This window comes from Cervus canadensis, chromosome 11 (genome assembly GCF_019320065.1).
Source record: "Cervus canadensis isolate Bull #8, Minnesota chromosome 11, ASM1932006v1, whole genome shotgun sequence".
Classification (NCBI taxonomy): Eukaryota; Metazoa; Chordata; class Mammalia; order Artiodactyla; family Cervidae; genus Cervus; species Cervus canadensis.
In genome coordinates this window covers 10474660-10491878 of record NC_057396.1, presented here as the reverse complement: position 1 = coordinate 10491878, position 17219 = coordinate 10474660, and the positions used below count along the sequence as shown (strand labels likewise).

The window sequence follows — 17219 nt, the reverse complement described above, 5'->3', positions numbered from 1 at the left end:
AATTATATATTTAAACAAAATAAATTTTAAAAAAAGTGTTCCCTTGTGAGATTCTTACTCTGTATATGTCATGTCTCTCTTTTAAAGAGATAGACTTGAATTGAGTCACCAGTATAGTTTATACATCCTTTTAATAAGTTTTATACTTAATCAAAAGAAAATTCATCAATCAGTCATATTAATTAAATATTTCTTGATCATTTACCATTTTTAGATTGCAATTCCTAGTTCTAAAATATGGAATTAAATTGTGTATCTGAAAAAAATTATGTATGTACTATGTATTTTCTTAAGAGTAGTACGTTACTTGTAAATTACAAGTAAGGGAGATATTATTTTAAATTTAGTGTTTACAACTAGATATCCACTTTAGCTGAGACCAAATTTTTAAAAATAAACAAATTATAGAAATATTATATTACAGTTTCATGTTGAATTGAACACAAATGCATCTCATTTCTTGACAGATCAGTCTTACAGAGCAAAGACATAATTTTAAGTTTATTTTGGATCCCATTCAATTAATGTAATGTGGTATATGGTACTGCTTAAAATAGTTCCTATTGAATGAATTAGTGACTATATGAATTATAGCAAGCAAACAATATCATAACAGATTATAGATGTATAAATGTAACATATAAGAGCACATAAACTTAATTTGTAAAATTTTGGCCCTGAAAACATCAAGTCATATAAAATACATCTTATTCAAGATATCTTTAATGGGTTGAATCCTACACATTGTACATCAAGTAAGTATGATTGGCTCTAGCACGAAATTGTTAGCTACACATAATGTGGATTGAGATAGTCCTGGTTCCAAATATTTACTCTCTCTGGTAATTTTGGTTAGGTCATCCACTCTTATATGCCTCATTCATGAAAAGGTGATAACAAAGGAATAGTTTTATAGTGTTTATGATTTAAATATCATGTGAAAAATGCTTAACATTGCTTTTACCACAATAGGCCCCCAATAAATGATAAACTGAAAATGAAGGAAATACTTATTACAAAAGTTAGGGCAATAAATAATCAGTGATAGTGATAGGGTAATAGGCAGGAAGGCTAGGGATCTCCAAACAGAGGAAATAGACTGCAAGCATCAGAAGTTTTTTGTTTTTTGTTTGTTTGTTTGTTTGTTTAGTCTCTCTCTTAAGAGGCAGGAGGAAACAAACTACAAGTGTCAGATTGTTTTCCATTCTCTATACAAAATTAAAAGGAGGTTTCTTTTAGAATTTGCCATGATGACACCTGATTCCACCTAAACTTAACTTTTCTCAAACCTTGACCTAGCCAATGCATTTTTCTTATAGAAATATTTTTCTTAAGCTATGATAATTAGCTATGTATTTACCTTAGACTCTGTCTTTCTTCAAGACTCAGAACCCATACTCAACAAACCAGTATGTTTTATTCATGGAAATGTTATCTTAAGCAATGTTAATGAGACTATATATTTGCTTGGATATCTGCCTTTCTTCAAGAATCATGTCAATTGTTTTATGGCGTGGGATGACTCCCCTTGTGCCAATGTTATCTCAAAATCCATGTTGTGGGTGAGGGACCCGGTGCCTCTGAGTTTTGAGACATTTCCTTTCTCTAATTAGTAGGCTGTTAATAGGTATATAACTTCTTGCTAAAAACTAGCAAGGAGGCACTCTTTTGTTCCCCTTCTGATGTCTATGTCAGAAGCTTTCTCTGTGTCTTTTATACTTTAATAAATCTTGATCACACAAAAGCTCTGAGTGATTAAACCTCGTCACTGGCCCCAGATTGAATCCCTTACCTCTGGAGGCCAAGAATCTCAACGTCGTTCATGGCTCATAGTGGCAACCTTTCAAATAGCAAGAAAAGAATAGGAAATAGTGTTGGTGGAGACCAAAAGGGTTAGGTTTCCTCTATTTGGGATATTTATTTCAACTACTTAGTTTATCTTAACAGATACTTAAAATTCTGTTTTCAGAATAGGAATTAGATACTGGATATCAAGAGAGAAATAAATTCTCAATGAATTTGAGAACTGGTAAAAGTATAGAAACGAAGAAAGAAAGTAAAAGTCAGTCTTTCAGAATGAAAAGTCTGATAAGCACAAAGAATTATGTGTGCAACGGAAGAGCATTTGCATGACTTGAAGGGAATTGACTAACTGACTGCATTCAGTCATATAGAAATGTATTTAACAAATACTTATTAAGCTTCTCTTCTGAGACTTCAGATTAGCAAGGAGACAGTAGAGAAATAGACAACAGACAGGTCTGTAATATTTCGGCTATATCAATAGAACTAATGGAGATTTGGTGGTGGTCTGATGTGTTGCCAGAAAGATGATGTTAAGGATGATGCTATGGCTTTTTTCTCTGCACCTAAGGGTGGGGGCCACTGATGGGGATAGAATGTTTGATGAAGTAGCAGATTTGGGTAAGGAGAATGAGGGCAAGGGCAGGATAGTAGAAAAATAAGAAAGCTTTCTGTTAAATGCCTTCAAAAATTGAAAAAATATACCCACCAATTATGCTGCTGTATATGTGTGTCTGAAGCTCAAATGAGAGGAACAGTCTAGAAACACACATTTGGGTGTTGTCAGTATAGAGCTTCCCTCGTGGCTCAGACAGTAAAGAATCTGCCCACAATGCAGGAGACCTGACTTCGATCCCTGGGTCAGGAAGATTTCCTGGAGACAGTCATGTCAACTCACTCCTGTATTCTTGGCTGGAGAATCCCATGGACAGAGGAGCCTGCTGGGCTATAGTCCATAGGGTCACAAAGAGTCGTATAACAACTGAGCGACTAACACTTTCAGTAAAGAAATTCTATACAATATGTAAGAATGGATGCAATAATATAAGTAGAGTTCCATTTTGTCAAATTCTGAAGAAATCCTATATTTAGAAGTGAGATTAAAGAGGAAAACTTGGTAAAGGAGACGGAAGAAAAAGAGAGGTGGAATAGAGTAAGTTTGTTGAAGGAAATAATATTTCAGGAAAGAGGAATTAACAGGAGTTACCTGACACTTTCTTTAAAAATTTGATATTTAAAATATTACCTAAATCAGAAGTGGGATTCTGAACGGTTGATGTGACAGTGAATGGCTCGTCCTAGAGAGGAAACACTGAGAAAGGGGAAAGAAGTGGAAAACTCACATAACCTGTCTCATAAGTATTTGATTTTGAATGAATATTATCTAGAGAAAGACATGCTATCCACAATGAAAAAATAAAGAAATTTATATTTTGTATGATTAACTATTTGTATGTTTTTTCCTTACTCTTGTAACTACATAGCTAACAAAGAGGGGAGTTAGAATGGAAAGTGTAATAAAAAATTTACAAATTTCTGATAATGCAATACTGCACTGCACTGCACATTATACATTCAAGAGAGTGATGAATCTTAGGACTCAGATATTTTAAAGGACAAGTTATTTCTGAGTTCATTCTGATTGACTGATTGATTGTTCCACAACTTTCTGAATTTAACAGGGTCTTGCTCAGTGATATTGAATTTTCTCTCAGTTTTTCACAATCTATTTGAACAGACATAGTATATTAGCACAGTCTCTACCAATAAATAGTAAAATTCCCCAGAGTAATTTCCTGTTCAAAACAAAACACTGTACTTGAATAAAAAGAAAAGTCTGTTCATAATGTTTTAGGCTATAGCTAAAATCCTTGAATTGTACTTGTCAACATCAGATCTAAATTGCACCTGAGAATGTTCATATTTAAATGCACTTGTGATTCATATTAGTTTGCCAGATAAACTGGGGGTAACTTGGATTTTTCCATCACCAAAGATACTAAAAAGAAAAGCTTTTAGGACTTATAGAATTGGGAAAATTATTTTTTTTCATTTTTGTCAAGATGTGTCTAAGAAATTTCTCTTTATTCTTCTCCAGGTTTATAAAAGACAAAATAGTGTGACTTGAGGATCATATACCTCCTGGCTAGGTAGGAAATGCACTGATAATGTTCCTGTCATTTCAAAGATTGTTCAAGAATTGTTACGTTTATTGACAGAATGTTCTATGATTTTGAAAACCTATTTTCCTGAGTGTTTTTATTCAAACTCTAAGTAGTTTTAGGAATTATGATTTTTGTGGCAAGAATACCAGAAAGAATAATTTGAATGATGCAACAAGTTTCTTTTTCCATTTTGTTTACAGATAGATACAATCATATGGAAGGGATTTATTTTATTCTATTTATTTATTTATTTTTTGTAAACAGAATTATAATTTTGTTAGACTTTCCCCTTGACTTAGGTTTCATTTGCTGACAATAATGTGGTCAGAGATGCTAAAAGCAGTAAATGTTTCTATTACCCAGTAGGTGGTGCTTTCAACTAGAGATCAGTAATTCCGGCTTCACTTCTATTCTCTAGATCCTCATTTTAGTAACTGTCCTTCAAAGATATATTTGTAGCCAGCTGATTTGAAAAACTTAATTGGCTTTTCACAGGGACTCTTAAGGAACATCAATGATAAGAAAATGAGTTTAAAAATGATAATACGTAACTAAATACTTTTAAAAAGAAATAAAATACTAAGCAAGTTGACAATAAAGATAAGATTCTCTTTCCTTGTTTCTGCATTTTAACTTTTCCTTTCTTTTTGTATGACCAGCATAACTACTGTGAAGAAGGAAAGTTCCTTTGCAGAGATGGCATTCCTTTTGCCCTTCCTGATGTATTTATCAATTTTTCCTTCAAAATAGAGATTCTTACAAAAAACAAAGGAAACCAGCCATTTCCCACTCAAAATTATTCTTGCTGAGAACCAAGGTTTCACCTCCTCTAGAGAGAAAAGTCTCATTCTAATCACTTTTCCTTCCATTAAAGGAGCACGTGGGAGGCTTCATTTAAAAAATAAAAGTATGGGAGAGAAGACAGGAAGAAGTTGGAGGATTTTGAATTATTTTGTATTATGAAATACCACATTTGGCTTAGAAGAGAGAAATTAAGATGCACAAACAGTAGTAATTTGTATTTACATTTGACCTCAAGTCTCCTTTATATCTAATCACTATTAAGAACGGCAAATACATGTAACTCCATGGCTGATTCATGTCAATGTATGACAAAACCCACTTCAATATTGTAAAGTAATTAGCCTCCAACTAATAAAAATAAATGAAAAAATAAAAAAAAAAAAAAAAAAAAAAAAAAAAAAAAAAAGAACGGCAAATATGATTTTAAACCTCTCTGAAGGTTATAATTCCTCTCTGAAACCACTGATGCATAAAATTTTCCTTCAGATTTGGAACTTACTAGTTATAAATATGAAATTATGAGCCATGTCATGTAGGGCCACCCAATACAGATGGCTCACGGTAAAGAGCTCTAACAAAACATGGTCTACTGGAGGAGAAAACAGCAAACCACTTCAGTATTCTTGTCTTGAGAACCCCATGAACAGTACAAAAAAGGCAAAAACATATGACACTGAAAGATGAACCCCCCAGGTCTGTAGGTGCTCAATATGTTACTGGAGAAGAGTAGAGAAATAAATCCAGAAAGAAGGAAGAGTGGGAACCAAAGCAAAAGTAATGCCCAGTTGTGGATGTGACTGGTGATGGAAGTAAAGTCTGATGCTGTAAAGAACAATACTGCATAGGAACCTGGAATGTTAGGTCCATGAATCAAGTAAATTGGACATGATCAAGTAGGAGATGGCAAGAGTGAACATCAAAATTTTAGGAATCAGTGAATTAAAATGGACTAAAATGGGCAAATTTAATTCAGATGACCACTGTATCTACTACTGTGGGCAATAATCTCTTAGAAGAAATGGAGTAGCCCTCATAATCAACAAAAGAGTCTGAAATTCAGTACTTGGGTGCAGTCTCAAAAATGACAGAAAAATCTCTGTTCATTTCCAAGGCAAACCATTCAGTATCTCAGTAATCCAAGTCTATACGCCAACCAGTAGTGCTGAAGAAGCTGAACAGTTCTATAAAGACCTGCAAGACCCTCTAGAACTAACACCCCAAAAAGATGTCCTTTTTATCATAGGGGACTGGAGTGCAAAAGTAAGAAGTCAAGAGTTATCTAGAGTAACAGGCAAATTTGGTCTTGGGGTACAAAATGAAATAGGGCAAAGGTTAACAGAGTTTTGCTAAGAAAACCCACTGGTCATAGCAAACACCCTCTTCCAACAACACAAGAGAAAACTTTACACATGGACAACACCAGATGGTCAATACCAAAATCAGATTGATTATATTCTTTGTAACCAAAGAAGGAGAAGCTCTATACAGACAGCAAAAAACACTAGGATCTGACTGTGGCTCAGATTATGAACTCCTTATTGCCAAATCCAGACTTAAATTGAAGAAATTAGGGAAAACCACTAGACCATTCAGGTATGACCTAAATCAAATCCCTTATGATTATATAGTGGAAGTGACAAATAGATTGAAGGGATTAGCTCTAATACCAAATCAGTTAGAGTCTAATTACAAATACATAGTTTGAGCAGAAATAATTTTGAAGAGATCTTTAGATACTTAGAAAATAAAAGTTCTGGGAGAAGAGACATATAATCTTATCCATGACTCAAACATAGAAACTTCCACCAGTCTTTACCTCCAAATCCATGCCTTGCCTGCTACAACATACAGCAAAAGAATGGACACCACATTCCTGCAATTTCCATTCCTCTCCAATGGAGTTCAGTTCTGCATAAGGTCTTAATGACCCAGATAACCACAATGGTGTAGTCACTCACCTAGAGCCAGGCATCCTGAAATGTGAATTCAAGTGGGCTTTTGATTTAGGACACATTGCTGCAAATGAAGCTAGTGGAGATGATGGACTCCAACTGAGTGATTTCAAATCCTGAAAGAATATGCTATTAAAGCACTACGCTCACTGTGTCAGGACATTTAGAAAACTCAGTAGTAGCCACAGGACTGGCAGTTTTCACTCCAACCCCAAAAAAGGACAATGGCAAAGAATGTTCACACTACCATACAATTGCACTCATTTCACAGGATAGCAAGGTCATGCTAAAAATTCTTCAAGCTAGGCTTCGACAGTACGTGAAGTGAGAACTTTCAGATGTACAATCTGGATTTAGAAAAGGCAGAGGTATAAAATATCAAATCACCAACATTTGTTGGATCATAGAAAAAGCAAGCGAATTCCAGAAAAAAAAACATCTACTTCTGCCTTATTGACTAGGCTAAAGCCTTTGACTGTGTGGCTCATAACAAACTGTGGAAAATTCTTAAAGAGATGGGAATTTCAGACCACCTTTCCTGTCTCCTGAGAAATCTGTATGCAGGTCAAGAAGTAACAATTAGAACTGAACGTGGAACAACAGACTGTTTCCAAATTGGGAAATGTGTATGACAAGGTTATATATTGTCACCCTGCTTATTTTACTTCTATGCACAGTGCATCATGTTAAATGCTATTTTTAAAAAAAAACTGGTTTTAAAATTCAACATTCAAAAAACTGAGATCCTGGCATCCAGTTGCACCACTTCATGGCAAATAGAAGGGAAAAGAAGTGGAAGCAATGAAATAGTTTCTTTTCTTGAGCTCCAAAATCACTGATATTGACTGAAGCTATGAAATTAAAAGATGCTTGCTCCTTGGATGGAAATTATGGGAAACATAGATAGAATATTAAAAAGGAGAGACATAACTTTGCCAGCAAAAGTCCTTATAATCAAAGCTATGATTTTTCCAATAGTCCTGTACTGATGTGAGAGTTGGACTATAAAGAAGATTGGGAGCTGAATTGATGCTTTTGAACTGTGGTGCTGGAGAAGACTTGGACGGCAAAGAGATGAAACCAGTCAATCCTAAAGCAAATAATTCCTGAATATTCATTGGAAAGACTTATGCTAAAGCTGAATCCCCAGTACTTTGTCCACTTAATGTGGAAAGCTGACTCATTTCAAAAGACCCTGATGCTGGGAAAGATTGAAGGCAAAAGGTGAAAAGGGTAGCAGAGGATGAGATGGTTAGATAGCATCACTATCAATGCTATCTCAATGGGCATGAGTTCCAGCAAACTCTGGGAGATGCTGAAGGACAGGGAAGCCTGGTGTACTGCAGTCTATGGGGTCGCAGAGAGTAGGACATAACTCAGTGACTGAACAACAACAACAAATTTGATTTGAACCTCAGTTCAGTTCAGTTCAGTCGCTCAGTCGTGTCTGACTCTTTGCGACCCCATCAGTCGCATTTACATCTAAATCCCTAGCATCAAGATAGACTAGAAAATGCATCTACTAATTTTAGAATCTGTACAGGAAAGCCATTAGAAAAAAATTGGAAAAGATGTGGAAAATTCAATCCCTTATATACTTTACCATATGTTTCATTTTCTGTTTTTCCACTTGATTTTAAGTTCTGTAACTATTTTTTCTTACTACTATATCCTCAGCACAAAATTTAGTCTCTTGCATATAAATGCCCTTGATGATAACAGAAATAAATTGGATCAGACCTTTTGATTATTTCATCTAAGAGCAAGATCCTATAATCTAAATTTATTTTCACACAAATTAGCAATTATTAATCATGTTTGATACATCCTAACAGGATTGTCACAAAACATAATATAAGGCAGTTAATTGATTTGTAGTTATCACTGGCTATCTGTCCCAGTTTCCTGTCTTATCTGGCTCTACTTAACTACACCTGAAGATCGGGATGCCACTGAAGAAATGGTAGAATGGGAAACTCAGCTTCACTTCCAATAGCCACATTGCTGTCATTATATCTCAGCTTGTCAGAGAATAATTTCTAGGACCCAATGAGACCACTCTGTCCTGATAATTCTCTTAGAGTTTCTCTGCTCAGGATTAAAATCTCCAAATTTCTTGATAATGTGGTCCAGAATTTTAAATAATTTTAAAAAAATTATAGTCATTAATGTGCTCCTGTCAGGATTCTTTTAGATACAAGTCACAAAAAACAAAAACAAAAACAAAACAGCTCAAACCAAATGAAACAAGAGAAAATAAATCAAACAACCAACCGAAAAATGTAGTAGTAGCTCTGTGTGAGATACATTGTACAGATAGTGAATATATTCAGGGTATTTCCCCTCCTTTTCCCTTTTCCCCTTTCACTGTAACAGAGCTATTTTCAGACATGCTTCCCCCAGTGTTGGACCTCCCAACTGCAGCACAAGTGAAAAGGAATGGTCTCTCTAACATTACCCACAGGCCTTGCGTGGGGATTCACTGGTGGTAAAGAATTAGATGGCAAAGAATCTGCCTGTAATGCGGGAGACCCGAGCTCAGTCCCTGGGTCGGGAAGATCCCCTGGAGAAGGTCATGACTACCCACTCTAGTATTCTCAGCTGGAGAATGCCAAGGACGGAAGAGCCTGGCAGGCTACAGTCCAGTGAGTCTCAAAGAGTCAGGCACAACCGAGACACTAACACTTTGACTTTTCCAGGCCTACAGACACTGCAGCCCAGAGCCTCCTGTGCTACCCAGCCATGGTCAGTCCCCCGGAGTTCTTTGACATTGCCATTGATGCCAGTCCTTCTGCTGCATCTCCTTCTAGCTGTTTGGAAGACAAAGTTCCAAAGACAGCAGAAAACCTTCATATCTGAGCACCGGGGAGAGAAGATTTGATTATAAAAGTTCCTGCTTTCACAGAATAATTCTTGTAAATATATGCTAGGGTGGAGTGTTCACATGCCATAATGGCACTAGTGGCAAGTTCATCTATGGGGAGAAAATTGATGAAAGTAACATACGGTCCTAGTACCTTGTCCATGGCAAACACTGGCCCCTAGACAAACAGTTTCCAGTTTTTTATGTGCATTATCAAGACTGAGTGGTTGAATGGCAAGCTTGTAGTCTTTGGCAAGATGAAAGAAAGCATGAATATTGTGGAAGCCATGGAGTACTTTGAGTCCAGGAATGGCAAAACCTAAAAGAAGATCGCCATTGTTGACTGTGGACAAATCTAACTAATTTGACTTGTGTTTTGTCTTAACCATCAAAACATCCCTTTTATAGCTCATGAGAGCACCCTTTCAATTACATCTGCTCAAAATATCCTATAATCTTTGTTCTCACTGCAGTTCTTTGAGTTCCATATTTTCCTTACCTTTCTCTAAGTTTAGCTGTATTGCAGAGTTAAGTTTATGATTGTGAAATAAAAACTAAACAACAACAAAAACACTAGCCTCAAAAGATTCTGAGAATTAAATATCATTGTTTTTGTTTGGATCCCATTGCACTACGCAAATAATTCAGTGTCTTCTGTAAGCAGCATGGATGTCTTCTTATTGTTGCCATTGTTGTTTTTCATTGTTATCAATTCAGCTACTCTATGTCTGCTGATTTGAGAATTTAGTTCACTTGAATTTGAAGAAATTACTCAAATAAATGCTTCTGTTGACATTTAGTTCATCATTTTCTGACTAATTTGTAGTTCCACTCTGTATTTTTCTTCTTCTCTTGCTCTTCCCCGTGGTATCATGGCTATCTTTAGTGGTATGCTTAGATTTCTTTATCGTTTTTGTATCTGCTATAGGTTTTTGCTTTGTTCAGTTCAGTTCAGTTGTTCAGTTGTGTCTGACTCTTTGTGATCCCATGGACTGCAACATCTCAGGTTTCCCTGGCCATCACCAACTCCTGGAGCTTTCTCAAACTCATGTCCATCGAGTCGGTGATGCCATCCAACCATCTCATCCTCTGTCGTCCCCTTCTCCTCCTGCCTTCAATCTTTCCCAGCATCAGGGTCTTTTCCAGTGAATCAGTTCTTCATATCAGGTGGCCAAAGTATTGGAGCTTCAGCTTCAGCATCAGTTAAACATCATTTTGCTTTGTAGTTACTACAAAGTGTATATACAGTAACATATGTAAAGCAGTCTATTTTATGTTGATCACAGCATCAGCTTGAGATGTAAAGGAACATACATATTGAAAATGAAGGGATGGAAAAAAATATTTTATACAAATGGAAACCACAATATAGCTGAGGTAGCTATACTTTTATCAGATGAAATACCCTTTAAAATAATGATTGTAAAGAAAGACACAAGAACATTGCCTAGTGACAGAGATTAATCTAACAAGAGGATATGGCATTTTGTAAATATGTATGCAACCAATATAAAAGCTCCAATATAGGAGCATCTAAATATAAAATAAATATTAGCAGACCTAAATAGAGAAATAAAAAGTAAAACAGTAAAAATTGTGTACTTTAATACCTCACTTACATCAATTGATTGATGATCCAAAAAGAAAATCAGAGAAAATATCAGTATTAGATATTAGATCAGATGAACTTAACATACATCATTTGTAGCTTACTTTAAAAAAATAAACAAAACTTTATAGTTGAATGGTTCCTTCAGATTAAAAGGAACGATGGAAAGATAAACAGTAGTGATTTTAGAAACCATAATTTAGGAACACAATGCAACATTCTTAAAGTGTTTATCCACTTTAATGAAAGCACAGGAGAATTGTGCTTTAATGAAAACACAATTATATTCTCCTACTAGAATATAATATAATATGCCACAACATTAAGAATATGAATGTAAATTTGATCACAGAAACAGTTTACTGTTGAGATATAATTAGATCCTTTTAAATTATTATTTTGAATTAATAGATTTTGTTCAAAAGCAAGACCCCTGTTTTTACTGCAGTGCAAAGCTCTGATGAAAGACACAAATATTTAACAACATGAAAGAAAGCTGGGAACAAAAGAATGCATACATCATAGAGCTATAGGTATGAAACTGAATGTCAAGTTTCAAAATTTGGAGTGATATAGTAAGAATTCATTCATCCTGTCAACAGATGTTTATTGAGTGCCAACGAAGTGCCAGTAAATCTCTAGAGATTCCAAGGACAGCTCTTCAAAACCACGCATGCACACATGCACACACACACATACAAACACACACCACACACACACACAAACACACACTGTTCCAGGTTTCATGAAACATATATTCTAGCAAAAATAAAATTATGATGTAAACAACCATGTCAATCCAGTACATAGAATTTTTAAACTGATAACATTAGAAAATCATCATATAATTCAACCATGGCATTATATAGGTGAACAAAATAAAACAAATTTTTTAAAAGGGAGTGATATATGAGAATGTATGTCTTCTGAAACTGAGATCAAAAGAAAATGAACAAACCAGACCAAAAAAAGAGAATGTTTTCTATAATTTTGATTTTGTCTTCCAGTTTTATTGAGATATAATTAACATACAGCACTGTATAAGTTTAAAGTACACAATGTAATTATATGATGCACATATCTGTGCTGGTTTTTTCAGTCAAAATAAAATATATATTATTTCTTTTTACCAGGAGCTTTATTGAACAATGTAGTTACCATTTTTTCCTCACTATCTTCAGCCATTTTTCAGGAAACTTCATAATTCCATCTTCCCAAAGTTTTTTTATCTTTTGAACAAAGAACTGTTCCAGGTCCCATTTATAGTATTTCAGGGAATTAAATTTTCTTGCAATAACAGAATTTTGTAAACACTGAAGTAAAAGAAAATCTGAAGGTGCAATGTCAGGCAAACAGCATATGAATCAGAACGTCGCAGTCAAGTTGTAAAAGTTTTTGCTTGGTTGTCAAAGAAACACATGGTCTTACATTGTCCTCACAGAAGATTATGTGTTTCCTGCTAATTCTGGAGGCTTTGCACAAAGTGCTGCTTTCAGTTAGTCTAATTGGGAGTAATTTTTGGAACTAATCATTTGGTTTTCCAAAAGGAGCTCATAATAAAGGACTTCCTTCCAATTCCACCACATACACAGCATCACTTTCTTTGGATGAAGACTAGCATTTGGTATGGTGGGTGGTGGGTCCTTTCTCTTGCCCCATGATCCCTTCCATTCTACATTATTGTACAATATCCACTTTTCTTTACCTGTCATAGTTTGTTTTAAAATTGGTATATTCAGGGGACTTCCCTGGTGGTCCAGTGATTAAGACTCTGAACTTTCATCACAAGGGAACACAGGTTTGATCCCTGATCTGGGAACTAAGATCTTGCATGCTATGAGCTGCCCCCCCCCACCCCCCCGCCCCAAAAAGAATGAAACACTTTGGCTACATTTCAGTAGAGAATCACATGTGGAAATACAGTCAAGAAGATTTTTTTTCACTTAATTTATGTGAAATCAAAACATCAAAGCAATGAACATAACAAAGTTGCTACAGATTATTTTTAGTGCTTAATTTGGATATTTTGAGTGTGCTGGCTATCTCCTGTGTGATATAGTATTGACTGTTCTCAATTAATATTTCCATTTGATCCACATAAACTTCAACTGGTCTACCATACAATGGAGGATTGTCCAGCAAGAAATCTCCAACATGAAACTTCAAAACCACTTTTGACACATTTGATGCAGTCACAGCACCTTCTCCATACAAGGCGCAAATCTTCTTTTTTTTTTAAATTTTATTTTTGCTTTTACCTTTCTTGAAATAATGAATAATAATATGCCAATACACCAATGTTACTTTTTTCTTCCATCTTCAATATAAAGTGGCTACAGAAAAATTAATCAGTTTTGATAAGTTTTATTTTTTAATGCACACTGGCATTATACAATCTATATACAATTATACATTATACAATCTATATACAGCTGTCACAATACAATCTAACAAAATTGTTTCAAAAGAAGTTAAAGACAACTAATTGCTGGTAGAGTCATCTTATGAAAAAAAAATGAACTAAAATTTTGGTGAACCCGATACCATAAAATGATTATAACAGTGAGCTTAGCAAGCATCCCTCATCTCACATAAATAAAAATTAAATAGAAAAACATTTGGGGAGGTTAAGAACTCTTAGGATTTACTCTGAACAATTTTTGTATGTAATAGACAGCATTGTTATTTATATTTATCTTGTTGTACATTACCCACTACTACTTATTTACCTTATAAGTGAAAGTTAGTGCCTTTTGATTGTCTTCATCAAATTCCCACTGCCCCATTCCTCACCTCTGGTAACTATGAATATGGTCTCTTTTTCTATGAGATTGCTTGCTTTCTTTTTGAAATATAATTGACTTATAACACTGTGTTAGTTCCTCATACAAAACACAGTAATTGAATAAGTTTATACAAAATGATTATCACCATGAGTCTAGGTACAATCTGTCACTGACCAAAAATATTACCCAGTAACTGACTATATTCCCCACACTCTATGTTTCATGCCTGTAACATTTAATTTGCAGCTGCAGGTATGTATTTTCAACTAAAAATTGACACTTAACAAGAGCATTGCCAATGACTGAACTATAAAGGCATTTGCCATCTGCCATGGAGATTGAACCCAAGGCTGATATAGCTGTTGACCTTCAACAACCCCTGAGGGAGGTCAGGGTGGAGTGAGGCACTCTGTCTCCAGGGAATCTGGTGGGACAGGCCTTTAGATAGTTGGATGTTTCTAGGAGCAGATTTCATGACCAGGATCATTGCATCTCCTCATATCCAAAGAGAAGCACTAAATCCCTTCATGGTGACATCAGATCCTCATGACTAACAAAAACCCTTTTGTAAAATATAAGCTTCATGGTATTGAACACCCCCTTCACCTAAACCTTATATATTGACTTTCGTTCACTGCCACTTTGGAGCAGTCTCTCAAAGCTATCAGAGATGCTGCCTCCCAGGCTGCAGTTCTCATTCTGCCCCAAACAAAACTTAATTTGCAACTCTCAACTTGTACATCTTTTTTAGTCAACATACTTCTTAATATCCTTCATCTATTCTTTCTCCTCTACCTCCTACCCTCTGGCAAAAATGAAATCATAGAGTATGTGTCTTTTTCTGTTTGAGTTATTTCACTTAGTTTAATACCCTCCATGTCCATGAATGATGTAAACAAAGGCAATATTTTATTTTATGGCTAAGTAATATTTCATCGTGTACTGCTTTAGTGTCTTGACTATTGTTGAAATGGACATGGAGTACATATCCCTTTTCTAATTAGTGTTTTTGTTTCTTGAGTAAGCACAAAGGTATGGAAATACCAGATCATGCAGCTGCTAAGTCACTTCAGTCCTGTCTGACTCTGTGCGACCCCTTAGACGGCAGTCATCCAGGCTCCCCCATCCCTGGGATTCTCCAGGCAAGAAAACTGGAGTGTGTTGCCATTTCCTTCTCCAATATATGAAAGTGAAAAGTGAAGTCGCTCAGTTGTGTCCAACTTTTGGCGACCCCATGGACTGCAGCCTACCAGGCTCCTCCATCCATGAGATTTTCCAGGCAAGAGTACTGGACTGGGGTGCCATTGCCTTCTCCGATACCAGATCATATAGTGTTTCTATTTTAATTTTTTGAGGACTATATATGCTGTTTTCCATAGTGGCTGCATCAACACACATCCCCATTAACAGAACATCAGGATTTTCTTTTCTTCATATCCTCACCAACACACACACACACACACACACACACACACACACACACACATATATATATAGAGAGAGAGTCTTTTTGATAAATAATCATTCTGAAGAGGTGAAGTGGTATCAAATATTGATTTGCACATTCCTGATTATCAGGGATGCTTACAATGTTTTCATGTGTCTGTTGGCTCTCTGTCTGTCTTCCTTGGGGAAAAAAAAATCTATTCAGATCCTCTCCTCATATGTAATTGGGTTGTTTATTTGCTTTTGATGTTGAGTTGTATACATTCCTCTTACATTTTGGATATCATTCCTTTAATGAATATGTCATTTACAAATATCTTCTCCCTTAAGTAGGCTTCTTGTTTTCCAAATAGTTTCCTTCACTGTCTAAAACCTTTATAGTTTGATTTAGTCCCACTAGTTTATTTTTGCTTTTGTTCCCTTACTTAAGGAGACATTCACAAATTATTTTGAAGTCCTATGTCAAAGAGGTTACTACTTACTGTTTTTTTATGTAAATTTTATGATTTTGGATCTTACATTTCAGTCTATAATTCATTTTGAAATGCATTTTTATGCATGACGGAAAGTAGTCCAGTTTGATTCTTTGTAATATAGCTATCCTGTGTTCACAACACCATTTATTTAAGAATCTGTCTTTCTCCATTGTACATTTTTACCTTCTTTGTTGTAGATATAATTGTCCGTATAAGTGTGGGTTCACTTCTGGTCTCTCTATTCTGCTCCATTTATCTATGCATCTGATTGTGTCAGTACCATACTACTTTGATTACCATACCTTTAAAGTATTTTTTTTTTTTAATCAGACAGTATGACACCTTCAGTTTTGTCTATAATTTTCAAGATGGTTTTAACTATTTGAGGTATTTTGTGACTCCATACAAATTTTAAAATCTTTTGTTCTGGTTCTGTGAAAAAAATGCCACTGGTATTTAAATAGGGATTGTATTAAGCCTGTAGATTGCTTTGTGTAGTATGCTTATTTTAACAACATTAATTCTTCCAATCCATTAACACAGTATTTATTCATATCTGCTTTTTTTCTTGTTCAATTTTTCCATTGATGTCTTAGAATTTTCTAAATGCAAGTCTTTTACTTCCTTTGTTGTTTTTGTTGTTCAGTTGCCCAGTCATGTCCGACTCTGCAACCCCACTAACTGCAACACACCAGGCCTCCCTGTCCCTCATTATCTCCTGGAGTTTGCCCAAGTTCATGTTCATTACATTGGTGATGCCATCCAGTCATCTCATTCTCTGATGCCCTCTTCTCCTTCTGCCTTCAATTTTCCCTAGCATCAGGGACTTTTCCAATGAGTCGTCTGTTCACATAAGATGGCCAAAATACTGGAGCTTCAGCCTCAGCATCAGTTCTTCCATTAAATATTCAGGGTTGGTCTCCTTCAAGATTGACTGGTTTGATCTCCTTGCTGTCCAAGACACTTTCAAGAGTCTTTCCCAGCACAATAGTTCAAAGACATTGATGCTTCAGTGATTCCTACACGGATCACTTCATGAACTTGTTGTGGCAAAGGGGCTTGCATAACTCAATGAAGCTATGAGCCATGCCATGCAGGACCACCCAAGACAGATAGGTCATGGCAGAGAATTCTAACAAAACATGATCCTTTAATGGAGGGAACGGCAAACCACTTCTGTATACTTGCTGTGAGAACATCATGAATTGTATAAAAGGCCAAAAAGATATGACACCAAAAGATGAGTCCCCCAGGTCTGAAAGTGTCCAGTATGCTACTGGGGAAGACCACAGGAGAACTGTCAACAGTTCCAGAA

The 17219-nt window shown here is 35.5% G+C and overlaps 1 pseudogene; it reads left to right on the top strand.

The window, feature by feature from the left end:
- Positions 1-9466: 9466 nt before the first annotated feature.
- Positions 9467-9946, top strand: LOC122450035 (annotated as a pseudogene).
- Positions 9947-17219: the final 7273 nt, after the last annotated feature.